Genomic DNA, 9,401 nt, shown 5'->3' on the forward strand with positions numbered 1-9,401 from the left:
GCTATTTCAGTAAGCAGCAAAAGTGTTTTATTTTTTTTTTAAATCATTACCAAACCAAATTAAGCGATTCCAATTGGGTTGTAATATTAACTCAAAATGTGAACACCTCAGAAGAGGAATCAACCGATTTGGACTTGTCGAAAAAGAGTTATGATGTTGGGAAGACAGACCAGAATCCGTCACCCCGCATTAGCTTTGACACACCATCTTATAAAATCATAAAAACCATTCAAATCTCGTCCAAAAATTACATATTATACCTTTCTGGAAACTAGACTCAAAGTATAACATAATGAAATCAAGAATCGATGAAAAACAATCAATTTTCATCGAGTTACAAAACAAATTATAAACAAGTACAAATTTGTCAGAAACTGTTTTAATCAAACTCAAACCCTCACATGATTTTGACAAATCTAGTGTTCAATAAAAGGTTTAATGGTGAAAAACACAATCCTTGATGTAATACTAACCTTGAATTAGTCGAGAGAGGGCTAGAGCTTGGCTGAAGTGGCTCAAAAATCTAGATGGAGGCTGGAGTATGATTAACGATCGGACATAATGGAGAGGAAGACAAGGTTAGGTTAATTATTATAAATTGTTACACTTAGGCCCTCAAACTTGTAAAATGAGATGTCTTGTACCAAAATTTGAATAACATGACTTACAAGAATGACAATGAGGTCCCCGAGGAATGCCAGATCGATTCCAGATAAAAAACAAAATCTACCAGGCTTGATTCTTCTTAACGAAAGTAAACGAGATTTAACGGGTGTTACTAGTCCACGCTCCTTACAATGGGATTCGTCCCCGAATCCCGTCGCAACAAGAACGGACACAGATAGAGACGAAACCTAATCATCTAATCACACAAGAGGACGGTAGAGGCAAAACTCCTACTGGTACCCGAGTCAAACATGACCGAAGCCTGCAGCTCGACAAGTAAAAAAGAAAACCTAGAGGGACAGCATGCTACGCCTCAGCTAAACAATTATGCGCAGAGCATTCAACAGGATGAGGAATGAACGGGAGAATTTAAGGAATGAGATGAACTTTAACACACTCTACACGAGCATTAGCCATATCCTATTCCTACAAAGATAGAACCCTAACACAGTCAAGCACATGTAGCGTTTAGAACATAGAAGGTAAGGGTAAACTGCTAATAACGTTGATCAAGTGTTATTAATCGTTTACTTTACCAGCCCATCCTAAGATCCTCTTCCCCTAACAATATTAGCATCACATCTAACACGTAAGCAATTATACACATAATGAAACCCTAAGGCATATAAAATGAATAAACAAATATAAAATTTACCTCTTGTCGTGCAGCTACTCGCGGTTGTCATTTCTAGTCTTTTCTTTTCCAGTTCGAGTCCAAGTATTCAGGAATGCTCGGATCCCTCGAACCTTAGCTCTGATACCAACTTGTAAGACCCCGAATCCCGGGAATCCTGCAGTTGGTGATCATGTCCCAAAAATTATCCAAAATTTGAAACCTAACAATTTCATCTTATTATAATCAGTTTAGAGTAATTAAACAGCGGAATAGTAAATATCAAGATCCCTAAAAACCGGGAAGAGTGCCCAAAACCAAAATTTAAATGTTTAAAGTAATAAATGAAAAGAAAACAGTTTGCGTAATTAATCTCCGACTAGATAAGCCTTCAACTGTCCGAGTAGTCTCGAGATCGTCCAATCGGTAGTTCTCTATTTCTCAACCTGAATATCAATCTAACATACACACAAAGTTAGCTAGAGCTGAGTTAGTTCAAGTTTTATAAGTAACATCCATAAATCAGATTTATTTAATAAATATAAAAAGATTTGGAGAAAATCATAAGCAATTAGATAAATGCTTTTCTCTTGGTCAAACACGCAACATGGGCCTCCTCACCCCGGGTTTTCCCCGAGTAATATATTTGACCCGCCCACGGTTTAACAAAAACCAACAAAATCATGCAACACGAGCCTCCTCATCACGGGTCGTCCCCAAGTAATATATTTGACTCGATCACATTTTAATAAAAAAAATCACGCAACACGAGTCTCCTCACCCCGGGTCTTCCCCAAGTAATATATTTGACTCGGTCACAGTTTAACAAACCTAAACACATGATGCAGGCCTCCTCACCCCAGGTCTTCCCCTGAGTAATATATTTGACCCGACCACGGTTTAGCAGAACGGCGGGCCTCCTCATCCCGGGTCTTTCCCTAAGTAATATATTTGACCCTCCAGGACATAAACATGCAACATGGGCCTCCTCAACCCAGGTATTCCCCAAGTAATATATTTGACCCGGTCATAGTTTACCACCCATACACATTCACATACACACTTACAAACATCAGATTCAAATATTCAACCAAACAATATCATCACATTCAATCCATAAATAATGGATAATCTAGGAATTAATATTAGGCCTAATTGCAACCTCGAGCCTAGACCACAAGTAATATTTATAACCTTAAGGAATATACGACCACAACAAGTCTAAAATATCCTAAGGCATAGAACATAATTCAAACATAGATTCCTAAATGCACAATCATGAATAAGGCCATGTAATACAATCCAAATAGTTTAAACGAGTAAAATCACGTAAAATTGTAATACGGCGTGTATGCTAGCCCAAAACGTAAAAGGATTAAAAAGGGGCATCATGAATTCACCTGACATGAGGCACAAAATCACAACGAGCTAGAGAACCCCTAAGTATTCCCACAACTCGCACACCTATTGGATTATAAACAATAGTTACTACCGATACTGAATGAACTCGTTTATCCTACGAGGTGTTCTAACATGGTTTGAGTTACCTAAGCCTCGTCCTCACCAATTTCAATTACAAAAGCCCCTGGGGCCTTATATTTACCCAAACCACCCTTAGATAAACCCGGAAATAAGGAATTCCCAAATTACCCCCGGAAGTTGCCAGTTGAACGAATATGTGCGTTTATGAGTCGTTTACGCACCGAGCAACAAACTTAGCCCCGTGTGGACCACATTAAATAAAATCACAGCCAACAAGTCCAAACGACACTACACGAGTTGGATGGGTTGGCAAATCTCTTGTACAACGCATAAACTACCAATTAAACGCGAATTTGCGTTGTACCGACCCGTGTGAGTAACCGACAACCAATTCAGCCCCATTAATATAAAAATTAAGTTTTTCACAGACCGTTTAACATACCGAGGCTACACAATCTGAATTGGTTGTTAATCCCCTCAAACAACGCGCTAAACGCAACAATCAACAAACTAGACAACCAAAATCTTGGTTTTCAATCTATCACTAGTTGACCAATCAAACGAAAACCATAGCTCATGATATTAAAGTATGTTACACTAGACATACCTAAGAGGATTATGGAGTAAGAAACTCAATCAAAACAGCCCCGAAAGTGTTCAAAAGGACAGCCACCGGTTAAGCCTAAAACGAAAGTATCGATCAATAACTAGTATAACTTGCAGATTTTAGCATGCAAAGATGTATTTTATTACATAGGAAAACCATAGAAATAAATTATTAAATTTTAACCAGAGTTTAATAAATGTCTTAATCTTTTAAAAATATTTTTGTTATATTTTTTCAATGCACACAAAAATTGTAAAAATTCCTCCAACACAGAAAGGTTGGTGCAGCTATTTCAGTACGCGGCAAAAGTGTTTTATATTTTTAAAAATCATTACCAAACCAAATTAAGCGATTCCAATTGAGTTATAATATTAACTCAAAATTTGAACATTCAGAAGTTGAATCAACCAATTTGGACTTGTCGAAAAAGAGTTATGATGTCGGGAAGACAAACCAGAATCCGTCACCCTGCATCAGCTTTGACACACCATCTTATAAAATCATAAAAATCATTCAAATCTCGTCCAAAAATTACATATTATACCTTTCTGGAAACTAGACTCAAAGTATAACATAATGAAATCAAAAATAGATAAAAAAAAATCAATTTTCATTGAGTTACAGACCAAACAATAAACAAGTACAAATCTGTCAAAAACTGTTTTAATCAAACTCAAACCCTAACATAATTTTGACAACTCTAGGGTTCAATAAAAGATTTAATGGTGAAAAACACAATCCTTGATGTAATAATAACCTTGAATTAGTAGAGAGAGTACTGGATCTTGGCTGAAGTGGCTCAAAAATCTAGATGGAGGCTGGAGTATGATTACCGATAGGACATAATGGAGAGGAAGACAAGGTTAGGTTAATTATTATAAATTGTTACACTTAGACCCTCAAACTTGTAAAATGAGATGTCTTGTGCCAAAAGTTGAATAACATGACTTACAAGAATGACAAGGAGGTCCCCGAGGAATGCTAGATCGATTCCGGATAAAATACAAACTCTACCAGGCTTGATTCTTCTTAACAAAAGTAAACGAGATTTAACGGGTGTTACATGTGAATCTTGAATACATAACAAACTCGAACGACTAGTTGAAACTGCACTGCAAGATCGTTGTCCTTGATTCATGTAAAACGAATCTGATTGTGATATTAAGCATCGTTTTCTGATTCAGATAAATTCACCAACTACATAGGATCGATCAAGCGTATAAATCCGTCTTCATTCCTGCTCCCAATATGATTACCACTTCACCCGTTTGATTTTCGTTATACCAACGGTTGAACACATTAAATAGACTCCGAGGGAAAGTTTGGACAGGAACCCTCTTCATCGTCTTAGGCGGTTTTACCCGGAATACCATCTTCCTCCAGCCAGTGCGTGTATTAATCTTGTTGATATACTTATGAGTTGGCACCTTCGGCTTGAAGAATTTGAAACCACAACGAGCTTCACGTAGGAGATTTTGATAAAACCAGTAGGCCCATTGATTATTACCCCGATTTATGAATGGTCGGTTGGCCAAGGTTCTAACATCCCATCGTGGCATGGATAACACGTCGCTAATATGTTTAAAATAATAAATGTCGTGTTCCCATCTAACCACACATAATTTAAGCTTCGAGTCGGATATCCAAAAAATAATGTTACCTTTCACTGATCTCAGGCTCACGTACTTCTTCATTTGGTATGCTGATTCTTGGATCTTCGCTTGCTTGATTTCTTCACGCTCACTATTACGAAGAGTCTCGATCATCTTGTTCATTTTCTCAATGTTTTGTCCAAACATACCATCCAAAGCATGTTTTCTCTTCTTTTCTTTCACCATCTCTGTACTTGTTTTAGCATTCTTATTCCACTTCTCTCTCTCTTGCCTTAGATGTTCTTCTGCAGCATTGAAATGTTCTGTAGTGAAAAACAAAATGCCAACAAACAAGATCATACTAGCAGCGATCATATTGACCGGCTTAACATTTGTGTAATCCTTATACGGTATGACCTGTAAGTTGTTTCCTCCACTACCACTAGCCTCAGCTTGATTACATGCCGACGATGGAACACTAGCCTGGTTGCTGATCACTGCCACCACCCATATTGTTATCCGGATCTTGATCATCGCCTTTCAACTTTCTCTACTCATCTTCTTTACATGTAAGCTGCAAGATGATCTCATCCTGTTTGTTCAACCTCTCCCCCTGAGCAACAACAAGGGCATTTAAATCCTTGTTTTCTCTCTGTATAAACTGAATATGGTGATACATATTCCGTTGCTTGATTCACATCTGCCTCTACCATCCTCTTGTGTGATTAGATTATTAGGCTTCGTCTCTATCCGCATCCGTTCCTGTTGCGACGTGATTCGGGGACGAATCCCATTGTAAGGAGGGTGGACTTGTAACGCCCGTAAATTTCGTTAATCAGCTTGATCGTTTATAAAAGTTTATTTAAAAGGTGGGGTTTCATCTTTTTAATTTAGGAGCCTTGTAATACGTTTCAAAAGTCTATTTATCCATCCTTTTGCTCAAAGCGTCACCTGCTAATTTTGTTTATTAAATGGGATTTGATTTATCCAAGTTTAGGGGCCTCCTAGTATTTCTTAAAAGATCTTTTATTTACCTTTGGAAACAACTTAACTCATCTTGCAAATGGAAGGACTTGGATTGTAAATTTCCCACTTATTACCAACTTTTGGCTACCACAACTCCTAGATCGATCGGACTTGAAGGCCCCTTCCCCCCCCCCCCCTCCCATCACGATTTTTCTCTTATTCAGCCTATTCCAAGTCATAATAATTCGATTCCAGGTTGGTACTACATCAAGGAATGTCTTTTCATCATTAAATCGTTTATTGAACCCTAGTGATGCCATACACATGTTAGGTTTGAGTTTTGATTAAAACAGATCCTGACAGATTCGTACTCGTTTATTGTTTGGTCTGTAACTTGATGAAACTTTATTGTTTTTGATCGATTCTTGTTTTCATGATATTCTACTTTGAGTCTAGTGTCCAGAAAGAACTTGTAATTTTTGAACGAGATTTGAATAGTTTTTATGATTTTATAAAACGTGTGTCAAAGCTGATGCGGGGAGTTGGATTCTGGTCTGTCTTCTCGATATCATAACTCTTTTTTGACAAGTCCAAATTGGTTGGTTCTACTTTTGGAACTTCATATTTTGTGATAATATTAGAACCCAATTGGAATCTTTTAATTTGGTTTGGTAATAATTTTTAAAAAAATAAAACACTTTTGCTGCGCATTGAAATAGTTGCACGTACCTTTCTGTGTTGGAGAAATTTTTGTGATTTTTGTGTGAATTGTAAAAATATGTTAAAAATATTTTTAGAAACCCAAGAAATTTATACAACTATGGTAAAAATTTCATAATTTATCCCTATAATTTTCCTATTTACTAAAATACATCTTTGCATGCTAAAATCTGCATGTTAGACTCGTTATTGATCGATGCGTTCTTTTTAAGCTTAACCGGTGGCTGTCCAGTTGTGTTCTTGTCGGGGCTGTTTAAAGCGAGGTTTTACTCCTTCATCTTCCTAGGTATTTCATATGTATTACACTTTAGTATCGTGAGCTATGAAGCTCGTTTGATTGATCAATTGTCGATAGATTGAAAACTAGGGTTTCGGTTGCCTAGATTTTTAATTGTTGCGTTTCGCGCGTTGTTTAAGGGAATTAACAACCAATTCAGATTGTGTAGCCTCGGTATGTTATACGGGCTGTGAAAAAACTTAATTTTTATGTTAATGGAGCTGAATTGGTTGTCGGTTGCTCAAACGGGTTGGTACAACGTAAATTCGCGTTTAATTGGTAGTTTGTGCGTTGTTCATGCGAATTACCGACCCATTCAACTCGTGCAGTGTCGTGTGAACTTGTTGGCTGTAATTATACTAATTTTGGTCCACACGGGGCTGAGTTGGTTGCGAAGTGCATAAACAACTCGTTAACGCGCGTATTCGATGCAATTAACAACTTTCGGGTATAGTTTGGGACTCCTTTGTCCCCGGAATAAACTAAGGGTGGTTTTGGTAAATAAATGGCCTCGGGGGCTGATGTAAATGGTATTAGTATGGTTGGGGCTTTAGTTCCATCAAATCTTGTTAGAACGCCTCGTAGGGTAAACGAGTTGGTGCGGTTCCATTTGTAATCATTGTGTGTAATCCGACAGGCGTTTGAATTGTGGGAGTACTTAGGGGTTCTCTAGCCCGTTGCCATTTGTGTGCCTCGTGTCAGGTGAGTTTCATTATGCCCCTTTTAATCTTTTTACGTTTGGGCTAACATACACACCCTATTACGATTTTACTCATTTAAACTATTTGGATTGTATTTCATAGTCTTATCCGTATTTGTACGTTTATGAAACCATGTGTGAATTATATTCAATACCTTAGGATATTTTAGACTCGTTTATGGTCATATATTTCTTAAGGTTATATATATTACTTATGGTCTAGGCTCAAGGATACTATTAGGCCTAGTATTAATTCCTAGATCATCCATTATTTATGGATTACATGTGATGATATTGTTTGGTTGAATAATCGATTAAGATGTTTGTAAGCGTGTATTTGGATGTGTATGTTTTGATAAACTATGACGGGGTCAAATATATTACTCGGGGAGGACCCGGGGTGAGGAGGCCCGTGCTGTATGTTTATGTCCCGGCAAGTCAAATATATTACTTGAGTCCATGACTTCGTGTCTCGTGACTTGGGGTGAGGAGGCCCGCCGTCCTGCTAACCCGTGATCGGGTCAAATATATTACTTGGGAAAGACCCGGGGTGAGGAGGCCCATATCACGTGTTTAGGTTTGTTAAACCGTGACCGAGTCAAATATATTACTTGGGAAGACCCGGGGTAAAGAGGCTCGTGTTGCGTGATTTTATTTTGTTAAACCGTGACCGAGTCAAATATATTACTCGAGGAAGACTCGGGGTGAGGAGGCTCGTGCTACGTGATTTTTTTTTTGTTAAACCGCGACCGGGTCAAATATATTACTTGGGCAAGACCCGTGGTGAGAAGGCCTGTGTTGCATGTTTGACCAAGAAAAATTATTTATTTTTTTATTTATTTACTTATGACTTGACCAAGGAAAATTATTTTATTTACTTATGATTTTACCTAAGAAAATTATTTATTTATTTACCTATGATTTTCCCCAACATTTTTATATTTATTAATTTAAATTGACTTATGGATGTCACTTATAAAAAACTTGAATTCACTCAAATCAAGCTGACTTTGTGTATATGTTAGTTTGACTTTCAGGTTATGGATTGGAGGTTACCGCTTGGACGTGCTGGAGACTACTTGGACGGTTGAAGGCATTTCTGATTGAGGACTTCAAACAAAACAAACATTTTATTTGTATTAGGTTTTTGGACACATGTCCCCGGTTTTGGGGTTTTTAATACTTAATAATTTCCGCTGTTTATTACTCTGAACTGATTTTAATAAAATGAATTGTTTTGGTTTCAAATTTTTGTAAATTTTGAGTATGATGGCCAACTGTAGGATTCCCGGGTTCCGGGGTCTTACACGAACCCTGAGGACGATTAGACGACATGAACGAATATTTAGGCCTGCCATCACAGATGGACTCCTCGGAGCCATTTGAACTTAGTATGCATGAACTCGCCAATACCTGTAGATAAGGAAACGATCAATTAGAACATGTATTATCGAGGTTTACGAATCTGGAAAAATTTTACAATAGTTTCTCATAGGAATAGCAATATCATAGTGAAGACGAATGGTTTTGTCATTCGTCTTCTAGGGATTTAAACCCCAACAATGATTTCACGAATCTCGATGTGATTCGTTAATTCAAATTAATGAATGAGAAATTCATTTGTCAATTTAAAATAGTTATTTGTTAACAACCACGAATAACCCTTCATTCGTTAACCTTTTCAACGAATAAGCTGCTCATTCGTTATATGTAACGAATAAGTTAAATTAACCTGCCATTCATTAACACAGTGCACGAACGAACACATTCGTTATTAG

The sequence above is a fragment of the Bidens hawaiensis genome, unplaced genomic scaffold (genome assembly GCF_021521415.1).
Source record: "Bidens hawaiensis isolate Kalapana, Puna unplaced genomic scaffold, B.hawaiensis_p1.1 tig00003902_1, whole genome shotgun sequence".
Classification (NCBI taxonomy): domain Eukaryota; kingdom Viridiplantae; phylum Streptophyta; class Magnoliopsida; order Asterales; family Asteraceae; genus Bidens; species Bidens hawaiensis.